The sequence below is a fragment of the Biomphalaria glabrata genome, chromosome 8 (assembly GCF_947242115.1).
Source record: "Biomphalaria glabrata chromosome 8, xgBioGlab47.1, whole genome shotgun sequence".
NCBI lineage: Eukaryota > Metazoa > Mollusca > Gastropoda > Planorbidae > Biomphalaria > Biomphalaria glabrata.
In genome coordinates this window covers 12,578,874-12,594,488 of record NC_074718.1, presented here as the reverse complement: position 1 = coordinate 12,594,488, position 15,615 = coordinate 12,578,874, and the positions used below count along the sequence as shown (strand labels likewise).

The 15,615-nt window shown below is 35.8% G+C and overlaps 1 non-coding gene across 1 annotated transcript; it reads left to right on the top strand.

Annotated features, from left to right (window-relative positions):
• The first annotated feature begins 2,984 nt into the window (after positions 1–2,984).
• Positions 2,985–3,056, top strand: Trnag-ucc (transfer RNA glycine (anticodon UCC)). The gene has a single exon. It is a non-coding gene; the product is annotated as a tRNA-Gly (tRNA).
• Positions 3,057–15,615: the final 12,559 nt, after the last annotated feature.

Genomic DNA, 15,615 nt, shown 5'->3' with positions numbered 1-15,615 from the left:
ATTTTTTTTTTGTTGTAAGTGGAAAAAACATAAAAAAATTTCGACATCTTTTTTTTCTTAAATAATAATAACAATTAACATTATGTCAAAAGAAATTTTTAATTTCTTCAATTTCGTTAAAAAAACGTACTGACAAAGTGACATGTAAAAAAAAAATTGAATAGGGAAATTAATAGTATATGTAGATAACAAACTTGGTCTTGTACAGCCTTGTAGAAGTCTTTACCATTTCTCAATCCTAGTTCATTAAATTAATTGGTTTTGTTTATAACTTTTTATTATCTAACGAGCTGAAATTTTTCAATTAAACCCATAATGCTTAAAAACACATAGTATACATATTTAAGATATGTCGCTTCATGAAGTACTTAAATTCATGGACAATTTTTATTTGAATGTTCCGTTAATTATCTATGGTACGCAGGGAAACTAGCTAGTAATATTGTATTTTTCTTATTACTTAGTATAAGTAATTGGTGATTATATATGCCCAACCTGCGATCACAGCTGTGTATCAAGGATTGGCCTCTTTAGTCACACAAGAAGTTGCAAAGGGAGAAGATCGTCTCTCAAGATGTAAAATGCCACAGTATCAGCAACACACCGGATACACATTTGAAACCAAAAGAATATCCGCTGCCGAGGACAGACGCAGACGGCGAAAAGAAAATCTTAATCGACCACCTGCGGACAATGGTTTTGCCTGCACTGTTTGTAGCAAAATATGTAGGTCACTATTGGGGCTTCGCGGCCACTGGAAATACTGCATTCCTCACTGATCTTCGAACTCGAAGATAAGCCTTATTTTTAGAGTCGGCAATACCCTTATACTTAGGTATCTTTCATATACACACTTACCCTTATACTTAGGTATCTTTCATATACACACTTAGTAAAATCGTTTACTGTATCCAGTTGAAGTGTCAGACTCTTTAAAGATTTGCTTTACTGAACGTAGTACAGGGAGACAAAAATATTTGTGTTAGATTAAACACTACTAGCGAACTATTTTTGTTATCGTTGTAGTAGCAAGTACTATTTTCTTCTGTGGAGGGACAGAAGTAATGCCGAGGTGTTCAGCATGTTTCATAATCAGGGGCGGACTGGCTATGTTGGCATTGGGGCAAATGCCCGGTGGGCCGGTACCCAAATAGGCTGTCAGGGCCACAGAAAGGGCCGTATGGATGCCACTATGAAGGTTTTATAGGCCTACTATTTTCTGATAAAAGTGACCCTTTGAGAGTCGTGTTTAAAGAAAAATTAACAGACTCTACAGTGTACTACTAATTTAATCTAACACATTTTCCCAAATAATGAGATAGCCTACACCCGTAGACGGTGTATACCTTTAGGCTTCCTCCTTTTAGGACCTACACACTTAGCTATCAAAAAGCAACATAAGGCTTATATCGCATTTGAAGCTATGGAGTTCACTGTAGGCATGCATACAGTTATAGATACATTAGGAAACTAAACCTAATGATTTTGATGACAGATAGACCTATAATTGGATGTACTTCATATGGTATACAATGTGTGGGCCGGATGGTATAGAAATGCCCTGGCCGATTTTGACACCCATTCCGCCCCTGTTCATAATGTATCAATGTATTTAAAAACAAGCAAAATATTATTTTCTTTTACCTTTACCGATAGACGACAAGCCCTTCAACGCAAAGAAACCGACTCTTATAGGCATATGGAATGTAAGAGCCCTGAACCAATGCGGTAAACTGGCCCAACTTTTATTTGGAGAGTCAGTTACACAGATCGAGTCTCAAACAAGGAAATCCTATGCCGAACTTGGAGTCGAACACTTAGTGAGGTTGTGACAGAGCGTCGCATGAGGTTTGCGGGACCTGTTCTACGACAAAATGAACTACGCATACCAAGAGTTGCGATGACATGGAGTATGTCTATCTTACCAGGTTGTTAAAATCAGTTGGACACACGGACTATTTCCAATCTGGGCAGGGAGGATGTGTAGCTATTTTAATGTAATGATAGATCTACGAAAATGCTTGATTAACCATGCCAGTGTGTTATTTTCTTGCCTGACCACTCGACATTAAGCAAACACTATTGCAAAACGAGCAATGAAAAAAATGTTGGGTAGTCTTGTAGCATTATCGACTACACACGTACAGTACACTAGGCCTACATGTGTACGTCTAGCTGACCAGGTTGTTAAAATCAGTTGGACACAGTCTATTTACTTTATGGTCAGGAAGGGTGTGTATTAAGATGCTTAATTTTCTAGAGTTGGTTATCCCTAATCTTTTAGATCTATATAGGCCTAACTGTCGATTTAGACCTAGCTCTCAATAATAATTAAAGTCTTAAGACTAGACTCTATTATACGTTAAGGGTTCCTCTAATGTTAAGCTATAAAAAAAGGTTTACTTGATGTTCCTGCAGTTAATGAATTATTGTTTGCCGCATATGAATTGATTAGAACCACAAAATATTGACCTAACTCCTTTATCAGATTCCCACTATAAACAGAAATTAGACCCCACCACGTGACTCAGAAAAAAATCGAAACAACCCCATTCATAATATTGCATAGAAGCTTTTGGCAAAAATGTTTAGCATTTTATAATACTGCTACTTTCAAGTGCAGATGTTGATTCCCATAACTTTTACCAGCATCTTACTTTACCCTCTTCAAATGTAGACTCACAAAATAGTTAACTGCATCAATTTTTTCTTCTTCGATAATCAAAGCTATTGATATCACATGACCAGAAAACAGGGATGTGCGTTTCAACCCTGACCACATGTTGAAAAGTTTTAAACATTTTAATTAAACATTTTAGTTAGTTATTTTTTTTGGTCCAGCTAAAAATTGTTAACTTTTAAGTTAACTTTTGCCCATCACTAAAAATAGCAACACACTTGAAACCGTGCTCCATGCTAGCATAGGCCCTGAGGCAGTAGTGATACAAACAAGAAGATTATATTTAAGCTTCAATAGAATGTCAGCGTCGGTGGTGTAAAGGTTAGCATGGTTGCCTTCCAAGCAGTCGATCCGGGTTCGATTCCCGGCTGACGCATTATTTTTTTCGGTCTATTATTAAATGTTTAAATTATTATTTTGATATCCACCAGGTAGTGGTCAATTTTACGAATTTAGAGACGGTAGTCTAGAACTAGACATCTAACCTAAACTGTCCATCACTCTTGGGAGGTGGTAATTAAAGTGCTTGGCTACCGAAATGCCTGGGGTCTCGAGTTTGAGTCTCGATAACAACCCGAATCTTTAGAACGCCCCAACTATTTACGGTATCATTAGCTGGGGAAAGTAAAGGTGGTTGCGCGTTGTGCTGGCCACATGACAAACTCGTCATCGTTTGGCCATAGAAAAAAATGGTATTTTCATCATCTGACCTATATTTCGCAGGGAACACTTTACTTTTTTTTGTTTGTTTTTAAAGATCTCATGGGAAAATGTCCGTTAGTGTAATTTTAAACCCTCCGCTTTGATTCAGATCTCAGTTAAATTATTATTATTATTATTGTCATTATTATTATTATTATTATTATTATTAGTAGTAGTAGTACCTCCCTTGATAAAGCTTAAAAAATATCCCGCCATGATAACAGAAGAAGTACAGTTAAAGACTCTTTACTATCTAAGAACAAAATGCATTTCGCCTGCAGTTTAAAGTCTTGCGTTAAAAAAAAAAACAATCACAAAATCTTAAGTCTTGTGAAAAGAACTGTACAGTCTTGTTGTTGAACAGCATTTGATTCTGTGCTGCGCCAAGTCAAACAGCGTGTCAAGGTCACCACCAGAACTAGAGGATGTTTACATTCTTGCATTTCCCAGAAGTTGTTGTAGAACTCAAAAGGAAATAACAACAATGTCAATTGTCGCAGTAGAGATCATTCACTTCTTCTTCTTCTTCTCGCCAGCTTTATTGCTGCTGAGCTGTCAGCTCTTTTGCAGACTGTGCCAAGGAAAAATGGTGTGCTATTTTCTTCAGTTATTCAGCACTCCCGTACAGGGTGCTGGTTATATTGGGCTGTGGTTGTAGTTGGGTCTTCCTACGGTGGATTAGGAAGGGGCATTCAAATAGGATATGCTTTACGGTTTCATAGGTGTGGGCGCAGTGTCTGCAAAGGGGGGAGTTTTGTGGAGTTTATTTTGTTCAGATGGTAATTTAATAGAGGTGTGTGTTCAGATCATTCACAAAATTATCGAAATATTCTGACAGTGAAGGGGCAAATTAGAAATTTGTGGTCCAGTAGTGATTATGTTGAATTTATTTCTGTGAATTTGGTAATAATTTTTTTTAAATTTTTTTTTTTTTTTTTGCGTATTCTTATTTGCAATATTCTTGAATGATTCAAATTTCGGAAATTAAAATATTCAATTTCATAACGCGGGTTTCTGTTAGTTCATCATTAAATTCCGTAAGTTTCTGTTAGTTGACCATTAAATTCCGTATGTTTCTGTTAGTTAACCATTAAATTCCGTATGTTTCTGTTAGTTGACCATTAAATTCCGTATGTTTCTGTTAGTTGACCATTACATTTTGTATGTTTCTGTTAGTTGAACATTAAATTCCGTATGTTTCTGTTAGTTGACCATTAAATTCCGTATGTTTCTGTTAGTTCACCATTAAATTCCGTATGTTTCTGTTAGTTAACCATTAAATTCCGTATGTTTCTGTTAGTTGACCATTGAATTCCGTATGTTTCTGTTAGTTAACCATTAAATTCCGCATGTTTCTGTTAGTTGACCATTAAATTCCGTATGTTTCTGTTAGTTGACCATTAAATTCCGTATGTTTCTGTTAGTTGACCATTAAATTCCGTATGTTTCTGTTAGTTGACCATTAAATTAAATATGTTTCTGTTAGTTGACCATTAAATTCTGCATGTTTCTGTTAGTTGACCTTTAAATTCCGTATGTTTCTGTTACTTAACCATTAAATTCCGTATGTTTCTGTTAGTTGACCATTAAATTCTATATGTTTCTGTTAGTTGACCATTAAATTCCTTATGTTTCTGTTAGTTCACCATTAAATTCCGTATGTTTCTGTTAGTTGACCATTAAATTCCGTATGTTTCTGTTAGTTGACCATTAAATTCCGTATGTTTCTGTTAGTTGACCATTAAATTCCGCATGTTTCTGTTAGTTGACCATTAAATTCCATATGTTTCTGTTAGTTGACCATTAAATTCCGTATGTTTCTGTAGTTGACCATTAAATTCCGCATGTTTCTGTTAGTTGACCATTAAATTCCATATGTTTCTGTTAGTTGACCATTAAATTCCATATGTTTCTGTTAGTTGACCATTAAATTCCACATGTTTCTGTTAGTTGACCATTAAATTCCATATATTTCTGGTAGTTGACCATTAAATTCCGTATGTTTCTGTTAGTTGACCATTAAATTCCGTATGTTTCTGGTAGTTGACCATTTTATTCCGTATGTTTCTGGTAGTTGACCATTAAATTCCGTATATTTCTGGTAGTTGACCATTAAATTCCGTATATTTCTTGTAGTTGACCATTAAATTCCATATGTTTCTGTTAGTTGACCATTAAATTCCGTATGTTTCTGGTAGTTGACCATTAAATTCCGTATGTTTCTGGTAGTTGACCATTTAATTCCGTATGTTTCTGGTAGTTGACCATTAAATTCCGTATATTTCTGGTAGTTGACCATTAAATTCCGTATGTTTCTGGTAGTTGACCATTAAATTCCGTATATTTCTGGTAGTTGATCATTAAATTCCATATGTTTTAGTTAGTTGACCATTAAATTCCGTATGTTTCTGGTAGTTGACCATTAAATTCCGTATGTTTCTGGTAGTTGACCATTTAATTCCGTATGTTTCTGGTAGTTGACCATTAAATTCCGTATGTTTCTGGTAGTTGACCATTTTATTCCGTATGTTTCTGGTAGTTGACCATTTTATTCCGTATGTTTCTGTTAGTTGACCATTAAATTCCGTATATTTCTGGTAGTTGACCATTAAATTCCGTATGTTTCTGGTTACGCTTAATTATAGCGGGACCACTCTTTATAGTAGACCTCAACACTTGTCTTCGAACGTCACTTCCGCTTATGCTTATGTTAAAGTAGCGTGACATGTTGTGGTGCAAAAAATATACACCTTACATCCATTAGGCCAGGCTAGGTCATAAAAAGGTCAGGCTTGGTCATGATGAAGTCATGTTACCAGTTTATGTCATTGGTAGACATAGGTATAGAGGACGCATGCGTAGACGTAGGTATAGGGGACGCATGCGTAGACGTAGGTATAGAGGACGAATGTAAACCCCTCCTTTCAAATCCCACCCCCAGCCACAAATAATATATATATATATATATATATATATATATATATATATATATATATATATATATATATATATATATATATATATATATATATATATATATATATATATATATATATATATATATATATATATATATATATATATATATATATGTACATATGTTATTGTGACAGGTTGGGAAAAGTGATGTGTGTTTGGCGCGTTTAATGTCTAGGGGATGATTATTTTTGAAAGCTATCACACACCAACCCGTCAGCATATAAATCGGGAGCAGGCACGCAACGAACAATGGAGCGCGCTCGAAAGGAGAGGGTGTCCGCTCAAGGGGCGCAACTCTTGTTAAAGTAAAATGAGTAAAGGGGGGATAATTGATATCTCTTTTCTAAACGCAGTATTAGTGCGCTAGTAAAATTATCAAGGCGGTCAGCCGAGATAAAGGAAATAAAATAAGATGTACAAATATATACATGGTTGCATCAACGACCAATTGAGCAACGTAGCATTAATAGATTAATGCAATACTTAAATAAATACCTATGTCATGTTTATGTTTTCTACTTACGACAGTGAGAAATACACAATGCACTAGTTAAATATAAATGAAATAATAAAATGCACATAACAATCTACACTGAGAAATATGCACAAAGTACCAAAGATGGAACTTGTGATTAAGTTCGGCTTACCACCAGGTATTCCTCTAGGAGTAAAAATAAGTGAAATAGTCCAGACTCGACTGTTCAACGAGAATGAGAAATAAGAGGGTCTGATTTGATATGGGTCTACTTTATATTGGCCTGGAAAATGCGGGCGGAAACAGGAAATGTCCTAGGCTAAGAATTATCCTACACGTGGGTGAATTAGACTTGAGATGGGAGTCGCACCTTGGAAAGGTCAATGGGCATGTTGGTCCGCGTGATCTCCTAGATCAAAGAGAGACGTGGGAGAAGGGGGGGATGGTGACTTCAACTGCGCCCGTCAGACATCCGGCCGGTAAGATCAAAGAGACTGTGTGTATCTTTGCCCCGGTCAAGGGAAGATAAATCGAAAGACGCGGCCTAGCTATCTCCAATGTGGTCAACTAAGTCTAGCCTGGAGAGGAAAAGGTGGTGCGGGTGAAGAATTTGGGGGTAGGATGGGGAAATAACTAAAATAAAATAAATAAATAATGAATAATAATAATTAATGCTGTGATAAATTTGAGTGACTCTGACAGCGAGCTTTTGACTTGTCACAGTTATCATAGAGCTGTTTCCTAAAGTGGGGTACTCCCAGTGGTACGGGAAGACATTGGAGGTGATACGCATTGCATCTCAATAACTATGCAGATTTTTAAAAAAAATACCCATTCATACTGTTTATAATTATAATGTTCTGTTAATAAGTTATAATAAATTATCAATAAGTTTTAATTCACTTTCTGTTAATATTATTTTATTTTATATTTATACAAACTCATAATCGGTGTTGTTATACATCTTCAAAATAAATTTCACAAAGATCGGGAAATGAATAGGATGTTTTTGAAGGTCCATAAGATAATATTTTATTTCACCAACTGAACACTTGTTTGTTAAAGATTTATAGTCTTCGATATTTTTTTTTTAGTTCTTTCCTAAAGTTTTCTTTTAATTTTTTTAATAAATGTTTATTCAGTACTGAAGAGATTACCTTGCCAACAACACATAAGACACTAATGTAAGTTTACGGTTTACACAACAGTTCACATTAAAATTGTTCATAACCTGTCCAAACTTGACGATCACTGGGTTGTGCATTCTTTTTTTTTTTAAAGAAGGAGGAAACCTCAGAATTTGTGCTATTCAATTTTAGCTTTATCATCATAGGAATCCTTGGGCCTTAGGCCTCTTTTCTTTGCCTCTTTTTTGGGCTTTATGTGCCTCTTTTATGGGCCATCTTGCCTCTTTTGTGGGCTTTTTTTTTATAGGTTTTTATTTGTAAGTTCTAATAATTTACAAGTAATTAAATCATAAACAATTGAAAAGTGATTAATACCTTAGAAATATAATAATAGTAATAGAAATATTACTTAATATCAAAGACATACTACCTAACCATTGAAACCACTAGAGACAGAAAATTGATACAAGTATCCTTTACCCCAGAACAATCAACACAATATAAAAATTCCCTGACCCCCAACACCCCATTTCTGGAATACTAATTGGACAAGTATATGAAAATCAAGCTACATAATTTTCTACCCTAAAATCCATTATTTTCCTAAATGTCAATTCTAAGTGATTAGTATCATTTTATTTTTTAGTTTCGGCAGCTTGTTTAAAACAATAGACAAGTTAACATTTACATAGTTGCCACAGTTGGCTTCTAATAAGTCCCTTACAGTACTTTTAACTTTAAGGAATAATGGACATTCCAAATACACATGTTTCTCATTATCAGCATTTTCAAGATGGCATAATTTACATTTACGGTCATTTGCCCGTTTTCTAACCATAGGGGTCATCCCAAAGATAAGTCTATAACTTATCTCTCTAGCTTTTGGTGGGATATGTTTACTGTGTAGGTTTATGAATGTGTCCTTGAATCCTGTCACCCTCTCCCCCACTTAATCCTATTCACTAGACTTTCATGTAACAGCTTTTTGAGTATTGTGTATGACTCTTTGGTTTTGTTGTGTATTAAATGTTCATTACCAGGTAAAATTCTTGAAATAGATCTGTAAAATGGATGAGTGACTGTACCAAAATAGTGAGGAGTATCATTCTGTATTGGAAGAAGACTAATTAATCTTAAACCATAATAGTAAATTGTCAAGGGAAAGTTTGTTGGGTTTCTAACTACTTGACCTACAAATTTTAGCCTTAGCGAATTATTTTTGTTTTGACATCTTGTAAGTTTATCCCCCCCCCCATCCTCTTTGTTTTGAATGAGTGTAGTGTGCTTAATGCTCCTACATTAAGGGTTGCTTAATGCTCCTAAATTAGGGGTACACCGAATAGTACTTTTTGATATCCGGCCGGAGTCCCAATAGTGTTTTTAAATATAAAGCTTCTAATTAACTTGTTCAGCTTGTTTATGAATTAAGGAGGTGGCTCTGTAATGTTAGCTAAATAGACAATCTTTGGAATGACCAAACTATTTATCAATACAGCTCTACCAAATATTGTAGAACCTGTGTGCTGAAAAAGTTTAATCAAGTTTGAGGCTTTGACAAAAATATTCTCCCACTGTTCTTTACAATAGAACAAAGGATTACAGGTATAGACAATACCACTAATCTTGATTTTATCTACAATTTTGACAGCGCAATTCTCTTTGAATTTCCATTTCCCTAGTCCCATTACAGAGGATTTATTTATATTTATATTTGAACCACTAGTGTTGATATGGTGCGCAAAGGTGCACGCGTTCAATATAATAAAGTATCATTCTCCGCCATGACACTAATGGTTGTTGTTTGTTTATTGCTGACTGTGAACCTAGATCATAATTAACATGGTGGCAGCGGTATATTAATGATCAGAGGTAATCATTAATCAGTATATAAAGGTTTATTGTTTGCAATAATAAATAGGCAACAATTCAAGGCTACGCCGTGCAATGGCAGCTAGAAATTTCCTTCCTGTACCCGAGCCGCTCGAGGTAGAAGGAAACATGGCCGCTAATTGGCAAAAGTTTCACCGGAGCTGGCGAAACTATGAGTTAGCCACTAAATTGTCGGAAGAATCAGAGGAGGTCAGAGTGGCCACCTTTCTAACAATTATAGGGACAAAAGCGATGGACATATATGAAGGTCTTGAAATTGAGAAGGGAAAAGAAAGAAAGATGGAAGAAATAGTGAACAAATTTGAAAGTTTTTGCATTGGAAAAACGAATGAAACTTATGAGCGCTATGTGTTCAATACGCGTGAACAGCAAGAAGGCGAGGACATTGAAAAGTACATAACAAATCTGAGAAGACTAGCAAAAACGTGTTGTTTTGAACGCCTGGAAGATAGCTTGATTAGAGACAGAGTAGTTCTTGGTATTAGACATGAATGCCTCAAAATGAAATTGCTACAAGATAGTAGTCTCACATTGGAAAGGTGCAGAGATATTTGCAGAGCATACGAGACCGCCAACAAACAGTTGAGACAAATGCAAGCCGACCCTCCAATCATTGAGAAAGTATCAACACCTTCAAGAACAAACATTCAGAAAGGTAAATGCAGGTATTGTGGAAAGATTCACGAATACATTAAAGAAAAGTGCCCTGCATGGGGTAAAATGTGCCTAGCATGCAGGGGGAGACATCATTTTGCTGTAATGTGCAAAAAGAAAATTCAGCAGGTGTCAGATGATATGTCTAACGATGAAAGACAGATACAGTCGGACACAAGAGATGATGTCATGATGGTAAAAAATGAATGGGTGATGTCTTTGGAGAACCACAAAACGAAAAGGATGACAGCAGTTATGACAGTAAATGGTCACCGTGTAAGGTTTCAAATGGATAGTGGAGCTGATGTAAATACCATCCAGGAAAAATACGTAAATAAGAATCAGATAGGAAAGGCAACGCAAAGATTACTAATGTGGAATAAGACTGAAATGAGACCCTTAGGGAAAGTCACTCTAACGACGAGAAATGAGAAAACTAACGAAACATTTGAGGTGGAATATATAGTTGTACCAAATAATCTAGCATGCCTTCTAGGTCATGAAACTTTAACAAGAATGAAGTTAATCAAAGTCAATAAAGATAGGTTCATAGCATCAGTAGTGAATAACCAAGAAGAAGACTGTAGTCCAAAGTTTACTGGTGATTTGGGTGACTTAGGAGAAGTGTCTTTAAAGATTGATAGCAGCATTAAGCCCAAGGTTCTGCCGTGTAGAAAGATCCCTATTGCTTTACAAGAAAGAGTTAAGGAGGAGTTAAAGACCCTAGTGCAGAGAGGAATCATAGAACCAGTGATAGAGCCTACAGAGTGGGTGAGTCAGATGGCAATTGTGGAAAAAGCTAATGGAAAAATTAGGATCTGCATAGATCCACTAGCCCTGAATAAAGTTTTACTAAGGGAATTCTATAATCTTGCTACTTTAGATGACATATTGGCAGATTTGAACGATGCCAAAATATTCAGCAAATTGGATGTGCAAGAAGCTTTCTGGCATGTCAGACTAGACACAGCGTCATCTAATTTGACAGCAATGATAACCCCTTTTGGTAGATACAAATGGAAACGATTACCATTTGGACTGAAAGTGAGTTCAGAAATTTTTCAGAGACGATTAAATCTAGCACTAGAAGGACTGAAAGGCTGTTTCAATTACGTTGATGATATTATAGTGGTAGGAAGAGGAAGAACGAAAGAAGAAGCACTCAGAAATCATGATATTAACCTAAGAGAGCTGATGAAGAGATGTCAAGAAAAGAAGATTAAACTGAACCATGAAAAGTCTGTTTTTAGAACAGCTGAGATTAATTTTTTGGGTCATATTATTACAGAAGCAGGAATAAAACCAGACCCGAACAAAGTATCTGCGATTTTGAGTTTGAATTCTCCAAAAGATATTTCATCAGTCCGAAGATTCTGTGGCATGGTTCAATATCTTGCAAGATTTGTTCCAGACTTGTCGACAGATTTACAGCCCATAACAGAGTTGGTCAGAAAGAACACACCATTTGTTTGGTCTGATCAATGCACACGAGCTTTCAACAAGATAAAACAGAAAATATCGACTCATGGCACATTGATATATTTTGACCCTAACAAAGAGCTTACATTACAAGCAGATAGTAGCCAAAATGGGTTAGGAGCAGCGTTATTACAAGATGGCAGTCCAATAGCATATGCTTCTAGATCATTAACTGATACTCAGAAAAGATGGGCACAGATTGAAAAAGAATTGTTAGCAGTGGTTGTTGGTTTGGAACGTTTTGACCAGTATACGTATGGCAGGACAGTTATAGTTCAGAATGACCATAAACCACTGGAAAACATCCTTCAAAAACCACTCAGTTCTGCTCCGAGAAGGCTACAAAGTTTAATGATGCGTCTTTATCGTTACGATATCCAGTTTCAATATGTCAAAGGCAAAAATTTGTTCATAGATGATACTTTGAGTAGAGACCCATCAGAGGAAAAGAGTGATATCCCTGATGTTTGTGTCAATACAGTGGGACTGGCAATACCAGATGCAGTGCTGGAGAAAGTCAGAATCTAGACAGAGAAAGATAGAACATTGCAAACACTTATTCAGTATATCCTAAATGGATGGCCAGACAAACATAATAGTTTACCTGAACTCAAACAATATTTTTCACTTAGAGACATGTTAACATACGAAGACGGACTCCTGTTGAAAGGAGAACAAATAATCATACCGATATCACTTCGCAAGGAAATAGAAGAAAAACTCCATGCAGCACATCTGGGAGTAGACTCAATGAAAAGAAGAGCAAAAGAAACAGTTTTCTGGCCTGGATTATCAGCTCGAATACAGGAAATAGCCAACTCATGCTACATTTGTCAGAAAAATAAACCAGCAAATCAGAGAGAAGAATTAATACAGCACGAAATAGGTTCTAATCCGTGGGACAAGATTGGAATTGATTTATTTCAAATGTGTGACCAACAATATCTAGCCATAGTGGACTATTATTCAAATTTCATAGAGGTAAAAAACATGCAGTTGACAACAACACACGCAATTATAAAGAAACTGAAAGTTTTATTTGCAAGATATGGGGTGCCCAAAGTTTGTATATCTGATAGCGGACCTCAGTTCACATCGGTATATTTTTCCAAATTTATGATGGAATGGGGAGTCACTCATTTGAAATCTTCTCCAGGACACCATCAATCCAATGGAAAGGCTGAGTCAGCAGTTAAAATTTTGAAGAACATAATGAAGAAATCTAGAGAATCAAAGTCAGATGCTTATGAAGCTCTTCTGGAATTTAGAAATACTCCAAGGCAAGACACAAATCTAAGCCCAGTTCAGATGTTTTTTGGTCGGATGACTCGAACACTGATACCAAACAAAAGGAGTAACATTAAGATTTCTACATGTCAAGAGAACATTATGAGAAGGAAAGAAAAACGTCAGATGAGTGTAAAAACATCTTATGATAAGAGGTCAAGAAATTTAAGTCAGCTGAAAACTGGACAGATGGTCTATTTCCAATCTCCTAATGACCCAACATGGAGACGTGGAAGAATCCAGTCTCAAGTCAATCAGAGAGCTTATATTATTCGAGGTGACAATGGTGCAGTGTACCAAAGAAACAGAGTGCATATTAACCCGAACAGAGAAACAGAAGAAGATATATTTCCCGATACTGATAACAACTTACAGGACAATAGAACTCAGGATCAACACGTTCGCCACTCATCAACTCATCATTCCCTGCGACCAAGGGATCAGTTGAAGAAACCGACAAGATTCAATGACTATGTGTCTTAATGAACTATTGAATGTTGATTTTTAAATGTGATATGTTTCATACTGATTGAAGCGTATACATGTATGTTATGTTTAGTTGTTTATGTTGTGGTTTTGTTTTATTTTTTTTCTATGATACTCCCCGAAATGTTTTATTTTTTTTTATTTTTTTTTTAAAGAAAAGGGGATGTTGATATGGTGCGCAAAGGTGCACGCGTTCAATATAATAAAGTATCATTCTCCGCCATGACACTAATGGTTGTTGTTTGTTTATTGCTGACTGTGAACCTAGATCATAATTAACAACTAGCTTCTCCGAAAAATGTAAAATTTCTTTAGTATATTCTCAATATCTTACCCTGAAGATGGAAAAAAGGTTGTATCATCCGCATAGGCTTTGACTTTGATGGTTGAGAAGGAACGACCCGGTATATTTATCCCAATAATAGAGGGATCTTCTTGATATACCTTATAGCATAAGATGCATTACGAATGAGAAGATATTTGAAACACGTCTGAAAATATACATTTCATTTGTGTATTTAAAAAGGTAAGAATTGTCACGCATTTTAACTCTCTGGTATCTGAAATACTTGTCATTTCCAACTTTATAATTATGAGAAGTTTCTTTTTCAGTAAACATTAAGTCGAAAAAATAAGGAACAGACTATTAGACGTGGAACAGACTATTAGACGTGGAACAGACTATTAGACGTGGAACAGACTATTAGACGTGGAACAGACAATTAGACGTGGAACAGACAATTAGACGTGGAACAGACTATTAGACGTGGAACAGACTATTAGACGTGGAACAGACTATTAGACGTAGAACAGACTATTAGACGTGGAACAGACTATTAGACGTGGAACAGACTATTAGACGTGGAACAGACTATTAGACGTGGAACAGACTATTAGACGTGGAACAGACTATTAGACGTGGAACAGACTATTAGACGTGGAACAGACTATTAGACGTGGAACAGACTATTAGACGTGGAACAGACTATTAGACGTGGAACAGACTATTAGACGTGGAACAGACTATTAGACGTGGAACAGACTATTAGACGTGGAACAGACTATTAGACGTGGAACAGACTATTAGACGTGGAACAGTATCTCAGATTAAAATTAACAACCAGGGAACCAAATTATATGATCTGTCATCTCAGCACATAGATGCAGTCACATAGAAAAGGGAGTGGGGGGGGGGGACTAGGAATACAAAAATTATAAAAGGGTTACACACAAGTCAAAAGTTTGATAACACCGTCATTTAGGATTTCGAGGCCATGGACATCGATGTTAACCGTTGGGAAGATCAAACTCTACACACCTTAAAAAGACTCCCTTTTGGCCAGTGTGGGAGTCAAGATGACTAAAAGAATGTCAGGGAATTTGTTTAGACGTTTGACCTTCAAACACTAATGTCCTTAAAGTCAAGTCAGACTAAAGTATTTTGTCTAGTACTATGGCCGACATATCCATATATGGCTTTTATTTTGTTTTATTTTTATTACGACCATCTGGTCACTGACTGGAGATAGAATTGGTCGAACTACATCTGCATAAAATGTAGGCCAATTAATTTAATCACGACAATGAATTTTTTAAAAAGTTAATCCATTATAAATACAAAATAAAAATGTCTTCGAATTTTAAAAGAACAAAATAACGACATTATCTTACATAACCAGCATGGCTGTGTCTTAAATGTGTAACAAATACACAAGACATGAGCACTTGATCGCATATCATACAGACTTGAAGAAGATATTAAACTGTAACATATAGGACAAAGAGAAACACTTGATAGAATGTTACTTACATGAAAGAGAGAATCACTTGATAGAATATTACATACATGAAAGAGA